Source organism: Stenella coeruleoalba, assembly GCF_951394435.1.
Source record: "Stenella coeruleoalba genome assembly, chromosome: 11".
NCBI lineage: Eukaryota > Metazoa > Chordata > Mammalia > Artiodactyla > Delphinidae > Stenella > Stenella coeruleoalba.
Genome location: NC_137157.1, coordinates 4,980,608 through 5,001,701, shown reverse-complemented (window position 1 = coordinate 5,001,701; position 21,094 = coordinate 4,980,608). Strand labels below are relative to the sequence as shown.

The 21,094-nt window shown below is 57.4% G+C and overlaps 1 protein-coding gene across 1 annotated transcript in view; it reads left to right on the top strand.

Annotated features, from left to right (window-relative positions):
- Nucleotides 1-218: 218 nt before the first annotated feature.
- PRR5 (proline rich 5) overlaps nucleotides 219-21,094 on the top strand; it is a 51,662-nt gene continuing 30,786 nt past the window's right edge. Inside the window, exon 1 of the mRNA XM_079936664.1 lies at nucleotides 219-736. The gene's annotated coding sequence lies outside the window, so the exon portion shown is untranslated. The remainder of the gene's footprint in view (nucleotides 737-21,094) is intronic.

Below are 21,094 nucleotides of genomic sequence, written 5' to 3'. Positions count from 1 at the left end.
GCTATTTCCACCAGAGCAGAACTTCTCAGACTTCACGGGAGCTTGGGAATCACCAGGAGGGCTTGTTAAAACCTAGATTCCCAGGCCCCATCCCCAGTTACTGTAGGTCTGGGGAGGCCCGAAAATTTCCATCCTACCAAGTTCCAGGGTGCTGCCCATGGAGCAGTCGCGCCACCCTTTGACAACCATGGCCCTGGGATATTCAGATGCTGGAAGCGTTTGTTTGTCCCATCCCTGACCCCTCGGCCTCCCTCAAGACCCCAAGCCCCAGGGCAGGGACTGAATCTGAGTGTCTGATTTTTCCTCCGGGCTACCGGCGACCCCCACAGGCTGGGGCTTGGGGAAGGGGCGCTCCGTGGGCGTTAGAGGGCCGCGGAGGAATGCTCACTGGCCGGAGAGCCGATCTGGGCCGCCAGGGTGGCCGGGGACACCCCCTTCCCCGGCGGGCACCGCCCACAGCCTGCGCAGTACACCCGGGTGGGGGGATCCCGGGAGGGCGCCCCCGGCCCCCGGCTCCCAGCTCGGGCGGGCTCCGGTGGGTGGGCGTACCCGCGACCCAGGTGGCTACCTGCCGCGCGTCTCCAGCAGCCCAGGAGTCCGGTGGCTCCGGCCGCGTCGGGCGCCCTACGCGGGCCCGGGGGGCGGGGCGGGGCGGGGCCTCCGAGGCCCCCTCCCCCGGCCCCGGGCTCCGGCTCTGAGCGGTGGCAGCGGCGGCGGAGGTGGTGCGGGGACCAAGGTGAGTGGCGGGGACGGGTCCCGGAGGCCCCCGTCGGAGGAGGGGTCCGGGTGGGCAGAGGGCGGCACGCGCGCCCCTCGGAGGGCGGGGGCCCGGGCGGCGCCGGCGGAGTGGCGTGTGTGCGCGCGCGCGCGCGTGTCCCCGCCGAGTGCGGGGACATGGGTTGGGTGGGGGTCGGGCCTTCCCCTTGGTTGGGGGTCCAGCCCCTCCCACCCCCGTCTCCTGGGACCTCCGGAGCGCATCCTCTCTCGCAGTCTCTCTCTCGCCCACGCCCCGCCCCCCCGCCCCCCCTTCTCTTCTCTGTCTCTGAGTTTTTCTCTGTCTCCGTGGGTGGGTCTCTGCGTGTCCGTCCGGCCGCTTGTCCAGCTGCCTTGTTTCCTGATCTTCCCCTCCCCCGACACTGCCCCTCCCCATCGCAGCTCCCCCCTGTCTTTCCACTGCCCCCCCCCAACAGAGCGAACAAAGATGGTCAGAAGGGAGACACCTCCTTTCTGAGCCCTGTCCTGGCTCGGCGTGCGGCCCCACCCCTCTGGCCTCTGGCCTGGGCCGCCCGCCACCTTCCTGCGGGGAGCTGGCCCTGCAGAGCTGTGCGGGTGCGTTTGGGGCAGCGGGCACAGCTGAGGGCAGAGGCAGAGCCTGTAGAGGTTCGTGCCCTCAACCTGGTGGGCCCCCTCCCAGCCCTTGAGCGGTGGCACACGGGGCAGGTCTGCCCGGTCCGGGGTGTGGGCCTCTGGCAAAACCTCATCATGCAGAGAGCCCGTTCACATGAGCAGCGCCTGACGCTTTCTAAGGTTTTCTCTGATGGAGCCAAGGTAGGGGAGAACTTGCTGGGCTGGGGGAGGGTCCCTGGCCCGAAGGTCGCAGGGTGTGGTCTCAGCCCTGCTCGGCCAGGCCACTTCCTGAGGGCGAGCTCCATTTTCCCGTCCGTGGCTCAGGGCAGCCCTGAGAGCTGTGTGCAGCTGCTGTGAGAACCCAGCGTGTCCAGGTGATCAGCGATGCTCTTGGCTAGAGCGTGGCTGTGCCTGAGTTCCCCGGGATCCCAAAGGCCGGTCCCTGGACTGCATCTGGAGGGGGAGGGCGAGCTCTCTGTGGCCTCTCAGACCTGCTGCACCAGGCCCAACCCAAGACCCTCCCTGGAGGGGTAAGCTGGGGGCTCTGGGAGAAGAGCCTGGGACCACCAGACGGTCCTCTTTAATGACAGGGCTTGATACAATGCCGATTCCTGGACTCCTATCCTGACCTCTGATGGGGCACCAGGAATCTACATTTTATCACTCCCCCCCCTTCTGGTGCACATTCAAGTGTGAGTGCCGCTGGCTGGTGGCATTGGGTGATCGGACAAGGTCACATTAGCTCCCTCTGGCTGGCAGGCAGTGGAGCGGACCCAAGAGGAGTCCATCCTGGGTGCATGGCCTTGCTGTGTCCCTGGGCAAGCCACTTCCCCTCTCTGAGCCCACGTCCCCGTCAGTCAGAGGAGATTAGGGCCTCCCTAGGGTCTTTCCTGCCAAACGGTCTGGGATTCTGAGCCATTTGTTTAAATGGTGGTAAGGGGTGGGTGAGGGCTAGAGAAAAGCTGACCTGGGTTAGCACCTGGGTCAGCATCCACCACTGGCTGGCTGTGTGGCCCTGGGCAAGTCACTGCTTCTCTGGGCCTCAGTTTCCTTATCTGAAAACTGGGAACCTTAAAATTACGAACTCCTTGTGGGTAGTCAGGATCCAAAGAGGCACAACGCCCGACATATCACAAGCTCACCGCAAACTGGCGGTGGGGGTGGGTACCCGTTTTCCCGACATATCACAAGCTCACCGCAAACTGGCGGTGGGGGTGGGTACCCGTTTTGAGAGTGGCTGGCACTCCGTGTGTCTCGACTGTTTTAACTCTCTGGTGATGGGGACAGTCACATGGACTTAATTTCTCATCAGCAGGGAAAGTGGTCTGTGCAGAAACATTTGGTAGCTGACGGATGTTTTGTTTCTAATGGGTGGCTTAAAAGGCCTGAGGACGGGCACGTGGAATTGCCTCGCAGCCTCAGGCGGCATTTCATGGCACCCGGCTGTGCGCCAGTGCCAGCTCTCTTGCTCAAGGCAGGCACTGGGAGACGACACCCTTGTTCCCCGGCGACTCCGGCAGATTCTGGAGAGGCTGGGATGGGAGAAGGAGGGCGAAAGCCCCGGGCCCTCACCAGGTTCCCCAAATTGTGGACATTCATGGACGTGAACAAAATCATCTTCTGGGACATCTGTAAGGAGAGCAGAGCTCTTGTGACGCCCAGAGAGGAACGGGAAAAGTCATTCATTCATTCATTCATTCGCTCACTCACTCGTTCCCCCAGGCCTTCTTCAGGCCTGGAGGATGGCAAGCGTCCCCAGGGAGGCAGAGGGACCCACGCAGAAAGGGGGAGGCCACAGAAGCAACCTGGATGGGGAGCTGTTGGGTCAGACGTGCTGTCAGTGGTCCTCCAGGTCAAAAGCGGAGTCAGGATGTCCTGCTGCGGGACTCACCCCATAGCCCAGGGTGGCCCTCGGGGGTACGGATGCTGAGGACGACCAGAGTTAGGGTCGGGAGGAATGAATTAGGACCGTGGGCTGTGATGAAGACATGGGAGAGTGAGACAAGGAGGTGACTTCCTGGTGACAGTATAACCTTCTTTTTTCTTCTAACCACATCCCTCTTTTATGTCTCAGAATCGAACCTCAGTGGGGGAGCGCCTAGAGGCGCAGGGACTTTGAAACTCTGTGTGAGCAGAGTTCTAGTGACTCAGGAATCCAGATGTCTCGGGGGAGCAGCCCGGGTGCCGCTGCACAGAGGACTTGGCTCTAACCTCAGACCCTGGACTCTGGGTGGCCTGGAAGGGGAGCCAGCAGGGGCCAGGGAGGGGCCGCAAAGGCTGGAGAGCCCAGAGTCAGGTCCACCTGCTGAGCTTCAGTGCTCTCATGTGTACAGAGTGGATTGGAAAACACACTTAGGTGATTAAGACCTGGGTTCTGGAGCCAGGCTATTTGGGTTCGAATTTCAGCCCCACCTCTCCCCAGCTATGTGATGTTGGCAAGTCACCAAACGTCTGTGTGCACCTCGGTTTCTTCATCTATGACGTGGTGATTATCGTAGCATCTACCACATAGGGTGCTTGTGAGGACAACGTGGCTCCGTGGGAGGTTTCCAGAAGGACGGTGCCCTGTGTCGGTGTGGTAGAGGGGTCGTGCAGTGACGTGTGGTCTTGCAGTGACAGTGGCTTGCGGTCAGGCTGACCTGGCACCGGCCCTGGAGTTCTTATCAGTATTAGCGTTAATGTTGTTGTTGGAAACTCACTTGTGGGGTCACGTGATGACTGGGTGAAGCCATGTACAGGGCCCCTCGGTGCACAAGGAAGCCCTCAGGTGATGCTGGCGCCCATCTGTACCCTCTAGGGAGAGCAGAGAGGACAGAGGTGACATTTGCTACCGCATTACCACGTACTACACCCAGGCGCAAGTGGGGAGGGGCCAGGGCCAGCTCCTTTCTGAAAAGATTTTCAGGAAAATCTATGTAGTTCATTGCAGCGGGGAGTACTGCTCTCCTCGGTTCTGACTCCAAAGCCTGGATTTACCTCTGGAAGGAAGCAGGGGACAGCCATTTCCTGAGCACCTACTGTGTGCCAGGCCCTGTGTGAAGTCTTCCCCAGGCACCGTCCCACTTACTCCTCCCAGCAGCCCAGAAGGTGATCGTGGCCATGCCCAGTTAACAGATGGGCAAACTGAGGCCTGGAGAGGCCAAGGGCTGCCCAGAGACACAGGGCGGCAAGGAGCAGGGTTGGGGCTCAAACACCAGGGTCTCTGGCATGAGGTGTGCGCGCCCACTTTCCACAATGCTACATGCCTTAAGGTGAGGGAATGTCACCAAGATGCCTCACTGTCAGGAACTGCCACCGTGGGCTCCTCTGACCCCAGCAGAAGTCCTGCTCACTTTCTGGAAGGGTCTTAAGGTTTTGCTTTCTGTGCCATCAGCTGGGCTGGCTAAAGGCCTTCTTTGTGTTGCCAAAGCAGTTTCTCCAGCAAAAACAATCAGCTTGGAGTCACTTACATCCCTTTGAGTCTGAGGGGGGTGACTCTCTGTGCTTCAGTTTTCAAGTCTGTGAAATAGGAATTTTTATTTCTGTCCCACTTAGCTCCCACAAGTGGGTAGGTAAAGCTGTGAAATTATAATAGTCCTGGACAGGCACCTGGAAGGCATCTTACCTATTTGCTCTCAGTTAACCCTCTGAGGCCTTATGAGGTCATTGTATGATCCCATTGTACAGATGAGGAGGGCAAGGCACAGAGAGGTCAGTATCTTGTCCAGTGTCACACAGCTGGTAAGACTTTAGGTCTCATTAAGATGGACTGAAAGACAGCCATTGAGGCCACGTCTTGGTGGAGAGACATGACGCTCCTTGCTTGGTTATTCCCATGACAGGGAGCTCACTACCTCGTGAGCCCCTGTGATTGTTAGTCTAGGACTTGAGTAGGTGGTGGTGGTGGTGATCCCTGGTACAGTTGACTTAACGTGGGAGAACATCCTGAGCCTGGCTTTGGCTGTGCTGGGTTTGAGCTGCTGACAGGCCCAGTCATGGAGAGATGGGGAGGGTGGCCCCAAGTTCTTTGTTACTTACAATGGTGTCCATCTCATTCCTCCCACTGACTAGATCTGAGGCTGAGAGAGGAGAAAACTCTCAGCAAGGGAGGGCAGACACTAGGTGCTCAATAAATCCTTGTGGTGGACCAATCCTACTTCTTTTTTTAAAGTTATTTATTTTATTTATTTTTATTTTTGGCTGCGTTGTATCTTCCTTGCTGCACGCAGGCTTTCTCTAGTTGCAGCGAGCGGGGGCGACTCTTCGTTGCGGTGTGCGGGCTTCTCCTTGCGGTGGCTTCTCTTGTTGCGGAGCACGGGCTCTAGGTGCACAGGCTTCAGTAGTTGTGTCTCACGGGCTCTAGAGTGCACAGCAGGCTCTAGCTGGGCCGCATGGCCTTAGTTGCTCCGCGGCATGTGGGATCTTCCCGGACCAGGGATCGAACCGTGTCCCCCGCGTTGGCAGGCGGATTCTTAACCACTGCGCCACCAGGGAAGCCCCCCAATCCTATTTCTAAGGAAAATTTCAAATTATAAAACCAACATAGCCACGTTGTACAAAGTCTGGAAAATAGGCTCCGATTTTACTCGTAACCTCAGCCTCTGAACATTACCATCTTGTGTATCATTTCCAGTCTTTTTTGAGTCAGTACATCTTGATGTAGAACTCTTTTCACAGGATGTCATCACACCACACGCAGTTCCGTATCCTCTTCCTTTTCACTTGCTGTAATACTGCTAGCATTTCCCCTGTTCCCTCAATAGTCCACTAGCTCCTAAAGAGCAGTGACGATTTTTCACTGGCTGCACTGTATCCTGTGCATCTTCATCATTCGACTTGGACCATCCCCCTCTCAGTGGAGCCCCCACGTGGACAAGGATGTGAAAAGCAGGTGTTGACCCCGAGGGCACGCCCCAGAGGTCCAGCAGGACAGCTGGTCAGCCCCCCCAAGCTGTGTGACCTCAGGCAGGGTCCTGCCCCTCTCTGAGTCTCAGGTTCCTGCCGTGCTGTGAAATGAGGGTGGGAACCTCATATCACAGGGCTGCTGGGAGGAGTAGACAAGGGGATGTGATGTCAATTATCTGGCCGTAGTGGGGGCTTGAAATGTGGTAGCTGTTATTACTGTTGCTGTTATTATTATTATTACTATTATTATTATTACTTAGGTCCTATCTCCACAGTTAAATTGTGGAGCCCTGCAAGCAGGAGCCAGGCTCTATACTATTCCTGTGTCCCACCCCTAGACGTGCCCTATGATATTTATTGATTTGATTCCAAATGTTCAGGTCCCTCCAAAAAGAATGAGTCCATGTGGGCAAGGAGCTGGGAGACCCTTTGTTTATACAGTCTCATCTGGTCCACCATGAGTGGGGACCACCAGCCCCATTTTAGAAACAGGCTCAGAGAGTGTGATGGGCCTGCCCAAGGTCACACAGTGGGAAGAAAAAAGCCAGGAATACTTCCTGGAGGAGGTGGCAGTGCTCTGGGCCAACAGGAAGGGGTGTCTGACCAGGCCAAGGTGCAGAGTGCTGGTGTTCTGGGGGCAGTGCAGAGGAGCCTGGGAGCTGTCCAGGGCAGAGTGGAGCCCAGCACCCGCACAGTGCAAGGCAGATGGTGGCTGAGGCTCAGGGGCGTCTGCTGGGCTGAGCTGACCTGAAGTGACAGCAGGGCAGGAATGAGCTAGCTGTCTGGGCTCCTGACCCCACCGGCACCCCACCCAGCCACTTCCTTCTGTCCAGGCAGGAAGGGGTGCTCTGTGGGATCAGAGGCTGCAGGCACCTTCCTGGGGCCTGCCTGCTCTGTGAGCAGTGATAAAATATTTATCAGAGATGCCGGCAGCCGGGCTTCCCTGCACAGCGTGCAGCTGGGGGCACCTCCCACCCCAGACCTGCAGCCTTGACGAGTTCCGCTGAGTCACGCGCGAGCCCGAGCCCTCCTCAGCCCCTCTGCCCTTTGGCCACGTGGATGCCTCATAATATGTAAGCCATTCGGCTGCACACAGGGCCAGGACATCCAGCTTGGTCAGTGCTGAGGGTTTCAGAGCTCATTCGGCGGCCAAGGTCATAGGCAGAGGAGGCCAGAGGGACGGGATCTCCCCCGCACCCGCCCCCGCGGGGTCCCAGCTCCTTAGTCCTCACTGCACCCACCCAGCAGGGTAGGTCCTCAGCACCTCCGTTTAGTGACGGAGACACCGAGGCTCAGAGCAGGGGCACGACGGGTCCAGTCTCACGCTGTTAGTGGCCGAGCGGAGATTTGGTCCTCAGCTGTCTGACCCCTCCGCCGAGGTGCTGGACTCTGTTCTAGTCCGGGGTCAGGGGCTGGGGGTCCTGCCCGCCCCAAAGTGACACAGTTGTGAATTCAGGTTTGTGCGTTTGATTTTCAGAGTGACAGCAACAACAAAACACAGTAGCAGACGGCGCCTTCCTGCTGCCGGAGGTGTGGGTGGAAGGACAGGGCTTTCGGATTCTTTCGTTCGCTCATTCATAAAATACATTCTGGGTGCGCTGGCCAGGGCCAGCGTTCCAGGCCCTGGGGACCAATGGGGGACACTTAGGCCGTGGCTGGGGGCGCCCTCGGAGCCGGAGAGGGCTGGCCTCTGCGCCCGGGCCCACTTACTGCTTGCGTCCGTGCTCTGTGACCTCTAGGGGGTTGGTCTCTGGTCTGTGAATGGGGGGGTAGAATCCGCTTTCTCAAGTGAGGATCACACCTGTGTCCTTGTTCTCCGTCACACCTTCACGTTGGCCTGACGGACATCGATTGGCCTTTGGGACAGGTCTGGTTTCCAGAGAGATCCCGGCAGGCCTTGAGGTTGGCTCTCCCAGGAAATAACCTGGAACCACTGCCCCAGGGGCCTTGCAGGTCTGATGGTTGAAGGTGGAAGTTTTTGCCAAGCTTGGTTCTGAAGGGAACTGGCCTCTGGAGCCGTACTCGCTGCCCACAGCTGTGAGAGGGAGCCCTGTGGGTGGCCCGGGTCATCTCCCCGCTCACTGCCTGCAGGTCATCTCATATTCCTGCTTGCTGTCCGCCTTTCCCTCCTCTGGACCCTCCTCCTGCCATTCCTCTATCTGGAATTCTTTTCTTCCCTTCTTCACTGGGGGCTTTTGTTGGTTCTTCAAGCCCCCGCTGGAAGATACCCTCCTCTTCCAGGAAGCCCTCCTGGCTGCCCTGCGTCCACCCCAGGCAGGGTGGGTAGGCGCCCCTCCCGTGCCCTTTACCCTGGAATCTTTGCTCATATCTTTGATCCAGCACTGGATCAGCTCCCCGGTCTCCTCCCCTCCAGCCTGGGGCTCCAAGGGCGGAATTCTGCTCTCTTCATCTCTGGGTCCCAGGGCTCAGCTCGGGGTTGGCACAGAGTGGAGCCCCAAGGATGTCTGAGGAACGAGAGAGAATGTCGGACATGAGGGCGGGGCTGGGGTTTTAGGAACGTGTGGTAAGGGGCAGCCGCAAACCTGTGAGGTATGCTCCACGTGTGAACTCCCTGTGTTTCTGTGAGGGACCCCTGTTTTCTTGGTCTTCACAGACGATAGACGTTCAGCTAGACAGCGGGAAATAAGGGCTTCTGGGGCTGAGACTCTTGTGGGGCACGGGGTGCTGAGTCCTGGGGTTCGGGAGGGCTGGGCCCCTCCTTTTGGAACTGCATGACCCCAAGCGACTCAGCCCCTCTGTCAGGCCTCACTCCCATTCTGCAAACCCAGCATTTATTTGTGGAAGAGAAGCGGACAGGCGGCAGGCTTGCGTTCACGGGGTGCTCACGGGGGTGTCCGACAAACACTCACAACCGGCACAGAAAAAAGGCTGGAGGGAAATGCACCAAGGTGGTAGCAAGAACTTTCTCTGGTGGTTTGTTTCCTCTTCCAACTTTTTTGTGTTTTTCCAATTTTCTCAAGTTCATTCAGTGACTTTGCATGGGTGTTGAGAGCCTTGCGTTGAACCCTACGAGGCAACAGAGCCCGTGCTGCTGGAACGCTCCGTCTGATAGAGAGGTAGCCCCTCTCCAACAGACTGGCCCTACATGGTCTGATGGACCCATGGTGTGATGGAGCTGTCCTGGTGGGAAGCCCGGAGGAGGCCCCTGGCCCAGCCTGCAGGCTTGTGAAGTTGGGACCTTGCTGGGGAGTGGGGGAGGGCGGGGGGTGCGCAGGGGGTGGGTTGCTAGGGAGGCCGGTGTGCTGGGACTGGGGAGTGGTCTTTGGCTGGAGACCTGGATGACGGTGAGGTGAGGATGGTGAGAGACCCTGCAAGGAGAGGGTCTGGACCAGATCCTGAGGGATGGGGGGAGGGGGTGCTTCTGTTAGAATCACAATGGCTGCATCCCCTGAGGGTCCACCCACCAGCCTTTGGGGGGTGGGGGGAGGCACTGTGCACTAAGGAGCCCAGGCGACCCTTACCCCTATAGGGACCCTATGGGACTGGCACTGCTGTGTCCCCACTTTACAGAATGGCGAAACCGAGGCCAAGTACAGTGAGTGACCAAGCTGCACTTCAGATCCAGGTGTGTTTGTCCCCAGAGCCCAACCGGGACCATCTGGCCTCTCCTGCAGCCCTTGCTTGTCGCTGAGCCTTGGGGCCTCTGTTTTGTCATCCGTAGAGTGGGGATTAGAACCTGACATCTTAGACCAAATGAGCACCCTTCCTATAACTGTCAGGTCCACCCCTTGAATATTTGCTGAGTTCATGATTTCTGTCATCTATGGTTAGAGCATCGCCCGGGGTGGCAGGTTAGGGGGACGAGACACAAGCGCAGGAGGCGCCTTGGGGACAGGGCTCTGAGGAGAACCCACAGAAATGGGAAATGAGTTTGATTTCTCAAGACCAACCGGAAGGAACTTCAAGCAGCCAAAAGGAGGTCAACGTGGACAGTCCCAGGACCGGACCCGGGGGAGTGTGGGCCGCGGGCCCCGGGGGTGGCAGAAACAAAGCAGGCCGGTGGCGAGGGAGCCGGTTCAGAATGCTCTGGGCCGGGCCAGCTGAGGACTCAGGCAGGTGGGGAACACAGCTGCCCACAGAGGGGGCAGCCCCCGTGCAGGTAAGGTGTCCTCTGCTTTACCTGAAGCTGCAGAGAAGAACCAGCCAGCGAAGGGAAAAGGCCTCCGTGCTGATGGTCAAGGTCACCGGCCCTCACCTTGGTCTGTGGGCTGCAGGCCTTGGTGCTGGGCAAGGTGTAGGGGGGATGTCGCTGAGCTCAGATGGGTTTCCTCCCTGCACGTATGCTAATACAAAGGGCTCTGATGGGTGCTGTAGGCAGTAGGTGGGCGAGAGGGGAGGAGCGGGGAGGGAGAGGCCCGCCCAGGCCCCAGCCAGGGCCCACCATTCTCTTCCCTTTGCTTCACCAGCAGAGGGTGAGGGGCCCCTGCTTTCTGTGGCTTTCAGCTGGCTGGGCAAGGTGGGCAGAGAAGGCGGTGTGCAGTGGCCCCCCAGGGACCTGGACGTGTGCCCAGTGTGGGCCTCTGTCCCCCGCTGGAAAAATGAGGACAGCCCCCTCCCTTCCCCCACATTCTAGCTTGCTCCCAGAGCAGTTATGGGGCCAGACAGACACTGAGGCTGCCACAGGGTAGAAGATTTGGCCAAGGTCAGGTTCAAATCCAGCGCTTCGCTCAGGGCCTGGTACATATTAGATTTGCATGAAATACTTCCTGGAGAGAAAGTGCACATGGCCTTTGGCAAATTGTGTGGCCCTCTGAGTCCCCGTGTCCTCAGGGAAGGGGGCTGCCGAGGCCCACGCCACCCAGGAATGTTGTGCAGACAGGCCTGGTGCGGAGGGGAGTACTAAGCTGCTAGCCAGGTTAGGACCATAGGAACCAGCTAAGGAAAGAGACAGGAGCATGTCCTTAATAGTGAGGGATCTCACTCTCTGAGCTTCCTGGGGGAAAGTGCCACTGCAGCAGGTGGCCTGGGCAGTACTGTCCTCCAAATGCACGGGTATGTGTGGTCGGGTGGGGCTTGTGGAGAAGGCTTAGGTGGGTGACATCACCCTGAGCAGGGTTTTGCAGGATGAATAGGAGTTGGCCAAGCAGCCCAGGCTTAGGGAAAGGTTATCCCAGACAGTGGGACAAGGGCAAGCATGTGGACGTGAACTGGGCCTGGCCTCCAAGGACTGCACCTTCCACCAAGAAGCTGACTTCTGCTTTCATTTGTTTGGGAGGCTTCAGGAAGGCTATTGGCTCCCTTTCGTCTCCCTTCAGACAACCCATGAGCTGACGGCCTCCCTGTAAGGGGCTGGGAGCTTGTGACTGACTGCTTACCCTCTGTCTCATCCCTGCGGCAAAGCCCAGGAGACCCCGCTCCTGTCACCTGCCCCCGAGTCTGGGGAAGTCCCATGGGCCCGGCCAGTGCAGCAGGTACCACGCAGCTTTACAGTGGAGCTGGCGGCCTCAGCTCCCAGGCAGACTTCTCACCTCGGTCCCCCCCCCGGCATCTGCCACCCACACCAGCAACCACAGAGAAAGAGCCCAGGCCTCCATGGCTCAAAAACAGAAACTGCTGAGACCTGAGCCGCTTGGGGGTCAGGCCGGGGGCTGGGCAGGGCCGCCCTCCCACGCCCAGCACCCCAGAGGGGGGCTCCAGGGAGAACAGGTGCCAGGACGCTGTGTCCCCGTGCCAGCTCCTGGCCCTGGCCCTGTCAGGCCATTGATCTGCCCAGGCTCTGTCACTTGGGCGACTTATGGGCCCGCGGGGAGTCCCTTCCCTGAGCCCATCCAGCCGCGCCCCAGGACCCCTGGAGGCACAGTTTCGATACACTCACACAAAGAAAGCAAAGTCACAAGAGTCACTACTTACAGATCCCAGAAATGGGGCTGGGGGAGCATAATGAGGGGGGGAAGGGGGAAGGGCAGCCCCCATCCCAGGTCACCAGCAAGAAGGACACGTGGAGAGCAGGGCGGCAGCCTCCGTGACTTAGAAGGCATCTGGGGCGGAGGCACTGGCTCTTCTCAGCCTCAACTCTAAGTGCCCCGGGGAAAGCAGAGCCCCTGGAAAAGCAAAGTGGGAACCCGGGGCGGAATCCTAAGCTCAGGCCCTCCCTTATCTACTGTCCAATCTCTGGGCGTGAACCGGGTGGTCACACTGTAAAATCTCTGGGCGGCAACTCGGACTCATCACGGGGTCTTCCTGAAACCTTTCCCCCCAAACCCCCTCATGCACCCCGAGGCGGCATCGTGGCACCCACTGTCCTCCCAGCCTTTGGGGCCCCTGCCTGGTGGCCTCACACCCTTCACAGCCCCTGGAGCTCTGGCTCCCGCCTCCCCGGGTTGCATCTTCTGCCTCTGCTCTGTGTGTGCTCTGCCCTCCCTCTGTGATGCCCTCCCCTTCGGCCTGGAGAGAGACCTGGCCCATCTGAGCACCAGCCATGGCCCATCCCCAGACGCCCCCCACCCAGATGCCCCGGGCAGGTCTGGGGCCTGAAGCTGCAGGGGGGGGTGAGGAGTGCTGAGGAGAGAAGGAGAGGCCAGAGGGCCACCTCCTGCCTTTGCCCTGACCGTCCCCTCCAGAGCCCAGAGTCTCTCCCGGGGACCGCTGAGTGCAGGGCCTGTCCTCTATTGATGGCTCAGCCCATGTCCTCATCGATGCTGCGGTCCGTCCAATTCCTGCCACCAGGTCTGCAGCCCGCCCCGGCCCTGCTGGGCGAGGCCATCCTTCCAGGCTCGTTTGAAATGTCACTGCCTCTGGAAGCACTTCAGAGCTCCCCAGGGCAGTTGGTGTCCTAGGGGTTCCCATAACCCTCCACCCATTGCCTCCTCTGTTCCTGGCCTCCTGCGACTCCAGGGAAGGGGAAACGTGGCCTCCCCTGGGGACAGGTTCCGGCCTGCAGCAGGTGCTCACAATCACTAATGACTTGATGGGGGCAGAGGGGGTCCCCCGGAGTGACAGCGTGTAGCGCGGGCCCTCCAGGTTGGACCTGGGCTCGATCTCAGCACTGCCGTGCAACAGGGTAGGTCAGTTCCCTCAGAACCTCAGTTTCCTCCTGAGAAAAATGTGGGTGGAAATTCTGACCTGGCTGCCCCAGGAGGGAGGGAGTGGGGGGCCCAGCACCCAGTAGGACCTCAGTATTTGCTCTTTTCACCACACATTAGGACAGTCCTGCTCTGTGTGTGACCCTGAATGTCCCACCCCTGCTCCCGGCCTCCGTCTTTCTGTCTGTAAAATGGACAACTGAGCTACATGAACTCTGGGGGCCTTTGGACCTGGCCTCCTGTGGGAGCGAGTGGGGTGCAGAGGGCCTGGGAAGCAGCGTCTCTTCCTTCCCCCCTGCGTTTATTGCATTGACCCGCCTTTCTTGTAGGAACGGAGGGCCAGGTGGGTTTTGTTAAATGCTCTTTCTTAGCTGCTTGTGTCAGTTACCAAACTTAAACCACATTCACGGCCAAGAAAGTGTAGGAACTGCAGACTCAGGTGTGTGAGGAGGGCTGGAGGGTCCGGGACTCCAGGGTCCTGGGTCCCTTCCCTCCAGACATCTCTAGGAGTGGAATCCTCCCAGTCTCCTACTCCCCCCACCCCCAGTCCACCCCTGCCCCCAGCCCCTCCCGAGACAGCGGAGCCTGATTGCTGCTGCTACCAAGCTATGCAGGCTGCCAGGGGAAATGCCCTGTCTGAGGCTCCACTGCTCTGATCTCACCCTCCAGGTGCCGCGGGAACATCACCGCGCCTCCTGCAGCTTCATTAGCCCTGTCTGCAGAAGCGGGAATGGCGATACCCGTGTGAGAGGGTATTGGGACTGTATGATCGTATGGTACACCCTTCAGGCCTGTGCTTGGCTATTAGAAAATGCTTATAACGTAATAACTATGGTTGTGTTATTGCTATAATCATTATCAAGATGTTCCTGGATTTTAAAATACAAAAACAAAACATGCTAGGAGATCTAGTACATGTGTGAGATACGGACTGATTTTTTTTACTCTGAGCTTCCTGGCAACAAAAGCAAAGAGGGAAAGTGGATCACTCACTAGATTCATAATGCCCTTAAGATGAAAACAGCCTTTTCTGGGAATGAAATCCAAGAGATGATCCTCCTAGGTGCCCTCCTAAAGGGCTCCCTGTGTGATGTGGTGAACAACACCCTGGCTTGATCCAAGGACCTAGTATCTGGAGCAGGACCCTCAGGCTTTCCTAACTGCAGGGAAGATGGAGAGGGGCATCCTCAGGTGGTCTGCAAGGGGGACCCAGTGAGGCCCATAACCTTGAGATGACTGAAGCTTCATGTGTTATCTTCAAAATCCGTGAGGATTTCACCTCAGTCTATAATTAAGGCATCTGTATTAACTCTAAAAATAATGTTTTCCCTCCTCTACTCAAAATCTTTGGGTACCACAGACGTTCCCTACAGATGGGCCATGCTCATTCCTTGGCTTTGCCGTAAGGTGGGGTCCCAGCCCTTTTAGAGAAGCGCATGAAAGCCACACTCCTCTCCCCAACAAAACGCACACTCACATTCAGGAGTTATGCAGACAATTTCAGGGTTTCACAGATCCTGAAAAACTCCCGGGCCTCCAGGACCCTGGCTTGACAGGCTCTGATCTGGGGTGACAGGGGTAAGTGCATATCTTCTGAACCAAGCTCATGAGAATTTTTTCTCCCAGGTGGGCTTCTGTTAGACATGGAGCAGCAGAAATCTCCAATTGATCTTGAGGCTGTCTACTCTGTACAGAGCCAGATGTTTTCACTGTGGCCCAAACAGGAGTAGACCTGGTGCCTAACAGCCTCCTGGACACGCCAGGCACTTGAGTCAGTGAGGACTTTTGCACTGACTGCAGAACACCAGGGAAGGACAGGGAAATCAACGCTGAGACTGCGTACGATGCTCCCTTGTCCTGGGTCCCATCCCCTTTTTTTTTTCTTTTTTTTTTCTTTTTGCGGTACACGGGCCTCTCGCTGTTGCGGCCTCTCCCGTTGCGGAGCACAGGCTCCGGACGCGCAGGCTCAGCGGCCATGGCTCACGGGCCTAGCCGCTCCGCGGCATGTAGGATCTTCCCAGACCGGGGCACGAACCCGTGTCCCCTGCATCGGCAGGCGGACTCTCAACCACTGCGCCACCAGGGAAGCCCCCCATCCCCTTTTACACCTGGGTGGGTGCCCAGTAAGCTGGTACCTGGCTTTTATAGCATCTTGTTATATTCATGCTTTCTTTTCTCTTTGATTATGTTAAGCAAGTTCACTTTACAGTCTCTTTCCAATAGTTTCGTGGCTGAAGTTTTAGGAATGTCATCCTGACATTTGTAGCGTTTGCTCTCCTTTCCCGCATAGCGGCTGTTTCTCCGTGTGTCGCATAATTTGAGATCATGAGTTTATTTCCAGCCAGGCTTTATCTGTGGAAACCCCAGGAGGCCTGGCTTGTGCGCTTACCCCTCCAGAGCATCTCTGTGGTCGCTCTGCTTGGCAGTCTAGGGCTGTCACAGCCCGGGGCCACGTCTATGTTAATCAGTTTAGGCTCTCTCCACCCTAACCCAGCAGCCTGTGAAGGTAGGCTCTTGGCTACCGATTTTCAGGAGCCCATGCTTTTTCCTACCTCGAGTTCAGGTGGTCAGAGACAAGTTTTCGTGTCATCTCTGTCAATGGGGAGATCTTTCTCCCGGCTACCCATTTATTAGGGGTGCAGCCCCTCGAGACCCCTGGCTTTCTGTGAAGAGCTCAGTTGCATCTCCCATCGTCCTGCTTGCTGGTGTCTTATCTCCCGACTGCTGGGTTTAACCTCTCTGTCTCGATATCCCTCTCCCTACCCTACAAGGCACCTTCATTTAACGTCTGGGTTTTTAGTTCACAGTATTTTCCTGTGACTTAAATATTATGCTAATTAGAGTACAGCTAGTAGAGTGTAATAGTTAAGAATACAGACTCTGGAGCTGAACTGCCTGGGCTTGAATCCCAGCTCCACCAGCATGAGATGTGCTCAGTTTCTTCATCTGTGAAATGGGAATAGCAGTAGTTGGGGTTGCTGCAAGCGCTAGAGGGCGTTGACGGAAAACAGTAAAACACCTGTTATTTTACCAGCAAAAATGGGTTTATTCGGGAACGGCAAAGAATTGCAATTCAGGATGCACAACCTATGGTGAACCACAGGCGAGTCCAGGGTACCATTCTTTTATAAGAGAGAAGGGGAGCTGGGAGGGGCTGTTATAAACAAAGAGTCCATTGGAGCAAACTGGGAGTTTGAAGTGTAATGGCTTTTCATTGGCTGAGTTGTACCAGTCTCTCATTGGCTGGGCTGTTGCCAGGCGAGGAGAAATTCTTCCTTCCTCCTGCTGGCAAGTAAAGTAGTAACCTTTTTCCTGTTGGAGATGCAAAGGTATGTCTCTTCCTGTTGGGTCTGTGGTTGACCAGGAGTGATGGGGTGTGAGAGCTCCCCCTTCTGGCCTCCCAAATCCATTTGAAATGAAGTTTCTGTTTATTAATTTTCACAAGGGCTTGATACATTAAGACAATTGAGAACATCGCTCCTTATTGAATTATTGCATATTGCAAGCATTATACTGGCCTTCAGTAAAATTAATATTAACTATGACATAAGTATACTGATAAGATTATCTTAATGATAATCCTAATATTATTCTGGCCCCGGTGATCATCCTCATTTCCTTACTAGCTCAGTTATGCATTGAGATGTGTGTAATTTTTTTATCCAGCATTTCTAGGCGCTATGTAGGAAAGAGCTTTCAGGTTGTGTCGTTCTCTAAATTGACCTTTCAGTGGTTAATGCAAAACAATGATCATACTCTCCAGGTATTACTACTTCTTACCAAGCACTTTCAGAGCCTGTAGATACCTGTCTAATTCTCCTAGTAAGTTGCAGGCCACCTTTGGAGTCCGGTGGAATCCAGCTCAGCTGCATACCTGCCAGCTCTGTGACACATCTGTGACACATCTTGGGGTCTGTGCAAATCTTCCATCCTTTATCCGACTGACACCCCCAGGGCCAGATGTGACTTTGGAATTCCTACTGTTTTTGAATGATAATACAGTCTGTTGCTGCCCTGTAGAAGGGATCAGGGAGGCATCCTGGGGAAAGTATTGCACAGGATCTCCACTAAGTAGGGTAGACAGAGACTCTAAGTAACCTCACTTCTGGTCAGGTCAGGTTTTGTGGCCGAATGAGCCCTGAAAAATCTGAGTTTTCAGAGCTCTTTGCATTTCTGAATCACAGATGGAGTCTTGCAGTCGGGGCGGGGGATTGGACTTGACTGTCACTCCAACAAGGAGAAGTGGGGATTTATAGCCAAGGAGCGGGGCGGGGGTCAGTGGATGGGAAAGTAGGAAGAGGAAACATCTGGGGAAGGAGGATTCTTGCTGACCCACTTAGCCAAATCCTTGCTCAAGGCGAGCCAGGGTGGTGAGACTGCGGGGGGGGTGGGGGGGCAACGAGGGGGGTCTGACAGTGGCGGGTGGAGGATTTTCACTAAACTGACTTAGGATTCTCACAGTGGATCCTACAAGGACAGAGAGGGAAGCCCAAGGTCAGGCCTCGTCCAGCAGAGGCTCCAAGGAGACTGGTTACAGTTAGGTCAAGAAGAAAGTTTTTGTCCGTGTCCGCTGGGCGTTTGCCTCTCACCTCAGCTTGCAGAAGCCTCGGCCTCCGAGAGCATCTGATGGAGAAGGTAGGCCTGTCCCGAGATCCTAACGCAAGACAGAGGGAGGACGGTCTGGGGGTTGTTGGCTGAGCTGGGTCGAGGGGAGAAAGGTCTGCATCACTGGGGTGGGGACCCAGTGCCCAGGGGAAGCCAGAGGACTGGGAGTGGAGAGCGGGAGGCCAGCTGGTGGTAATGGCTAAGGCTGCTGAGGACCTACTGTGTGCCAGGCCCATCCTAAGCGCTGGACGTCTCTGAATACATTTACAGCCTTGAGATCTCCCAGGGAGGAAGGTGTTATTCTGACTCTCATCTTACAGATGAGGAAACTGAGGCACAATTCAACAGAAGTACTCAGCCCCAGGTGGTCAGCTGTCCACTAGTGAAGGCACGTTCCAGCCCAGGCCATCTGGCTCCAGAGCCCATGCCCCGAATCACAATTCTTTACTGCCTTTTACTACTAATACAATCCCTGAAAAAGAAACTAGTTGGAGGGAAGGGAGGAAGGGCACCCAGGCAGAGGGCAGAGGCTGGGTAAAGGCCCGGAGGTGGGAAGCAGGCAGAAGGGCTGTAGGACAGTGGTTGCCTTGTCTCCTCGGGGGCTGGGGGTGGCAGGACGGGGCCTGGGGGGGCTTCGTGGGAGACGCAGCAGAGATGGGAGGATGAGTACCGCACCCAGGCTGCGGAGGTCTTGGACACCTTGCCGGAACCATGGAGTTCATCCTGCAGGCGAGGGGCCCCAGCTGAAGCCGCTGGGCAGACGGACAGGTCACACCTGGGTGGCAGAGTGAGTGTGCCAGCAGCAGGGTAGAGCCCCGTAGGCTGTGAGGCCAGGAGGCCGTGTCTGGGGCAGGGGAGGTGGTGAAGTCTGGAGCCTTCGAGGCCCAGAGGCGGGCAGGCTCCAGGGACAGGGACGGGGCCTACGCTAGCTGGCCCTGCAGGGGCTGGGGGACAGCAAGGGGGTGCTACCTGCCCAGGCTTCGGGCGGGGAAGGCCCCAGTCTCCTCCAGGAACAGGCCTGGGTTCAGTCCACGGCCCACCATGGAAGAAGCCGGGGACTGGAACAGGGACCCCTGCATCTATGCTGGCCCTGCCTCTCTCAGCCTGTGACCTGGTAGGTGACACAGGATCTGTGGCCTCAACGTCCATCTGCAGTGGAGGAAGAGGCAACCCAGCTGGCAGGGTTACCGTGGGGACCATGGGGTGAGCCCTCAGTAAGGGGTACCTCTCACCCCTAGGAGGAGACGCTCCCCCCGCCCCCAAACCTTACAGCAAATCTCCGCAACCGTTTCTCCTGCATTAAATGCATCCCTTCGTGGACTGTGAACTTCGTCCTTGGAGAAGCGGGAGGATGGCGACTGGAGCGCCGTCCTGGGGGGACGCCCCTCCCCTGGGAGCGAAGCCTGAGCAGAGCCCAGCTGACCCCGCATCACCTCCCCTCTGGGCTCTTTGGGCTTTGTTTACAAGGTCAAGAACACAGCCACCCACCCCCCACCGGAGCTAGTCATTCCTGCCTCACGGGGCCGTTTGGAAGAATACGTGAAGCGGCACTTCCAAAGCTCCCACGGCCACCAACCTGGTCCACGAGCTCAGGCTCCTTCTCCTGGGGCTTTTCATCATCAGTGTGAGTTCTGATGTCCTGAGCGGTACTTTTCTTTCCAAGGATTCTTCTAAGAAAAGGCTGCTGGCCAGGAAAGTGCCTAGGGAGGATATAAAGCTGGACATCAAGCCCAGTCCGCCCAGCTCTGCCCTGTGTGCCCTCAGTCCACCTATCTGCACAGTGGGGATGGTGGCAGGGCCGCCTTGCGGGGCAGCTGCATTTATCCAGGTCAGGAAAGGCAGATGTGGACCCGGCTCTGCTCTCGTTCGGGGGCCACACCACGATGCCTTCGCCAGAAGTAACCTGTCACCGCCCGTCTCCCGGAGTTTGTGTGCTCCTGTTAAAGAAATCGGGAGTAGGGGGATGAGGGTGCCTCCGGTGTGCTGAGCTTTGGGGCCTGGCCTTTCCACGTTTGGATGTGGGAGTTTTCTGGACGTGGAGGTCAAAGCCGGAGTCTGGGGGAGTGCAGGCCCTGTGTGGGGAAAGGCAGTATACTGGTGTCTCAGGACTGCTTTCACCAGTCGCCACAAACTGGGTGACTTAAAACAGAAGTTGATTTTCTCACAGTTCTGGAGGCTGGAAGTCTGACATCAAGGTGTCAGCAGGTCAAGGGTCGCTCCTCGTCTCTTCCAGCCTCTGCTGGTAGCTGCCACCACGTCGCTGTCTTCCCTCTGTGCCTGGATCTCTGTGTCTTCAGGTGGCCTTCTCATAAGGACAACAGTCACTGGCTGCAGGGCCCACCCGACTCCGGTATGATCTTATCTCAGCTTGAGCACAGCTGCAAAGACCTACACCCAAATGAGTTCACAGGCACCCGGGGTTAGGACTCCAGCGTGTCTTTTGGGGGCAACGACAACGGGTGAGCAGTCTGGGTACCCCAGGACTCAGCCCAGCGGGCAGATTGCTTCTCCTGTCTTCAAGTTGATGGTGCAGAGCTGGACGGGGCAGGTGGGGTCCTTTTCCGAACAGGAGGCACCTGGGTGGTGGTGGCCCCCCTGCGTCAGTGTTGCCTCTTCTCGTGACATCGCTGAAAGGAAGGAAGTAGTGGCTGCTGCTTTCTCGGGGCCTGCTCCGCGCTGGGTCCCAGGCAGACATGCACATCCTCATTAGTGTAGGAGGTCACTGAGCAAACGTCCAGACGCCGAAGCCAGCTGGTTTGAATCCCTGGCCAGGCCGCGTGACCTTGGACCCATCGCTTTTTCCAGGGGCGCCCCTGGCTCACCTGTAAACTGGGTTGATGAGAGCAGCTCCCTCCCGGTGGAACTGCTATGGAAATTGAAGGGCGGGTGCCGCTCACCCTAGGAGGGACATTCTGCAGAGGAGTCCAAGGCTCAGGGGGCTAAGGAGCTTGCAGGGGAGGTGGCCGAGCAGGGAGCAGACCCGGTTCGGGGGGCCATGGAGCCTGGCATCTCTGCTGTGCTCTACTCCCCTCACTGCGCCACGGGGCACCTATTTATAGACCAGAATCAGGGTTACACAACACCCGCCCGGGAGGGGCCTTGAGGACTGATTGTTTGAGACCTCGTTTACAGATGGGAAACTGAGGCTTGGAGAGTCTCCTGTGGATGCCCTGTGGGATCTAAGAACAGGGACCTCTGCTGATCCGAGCCCCCTG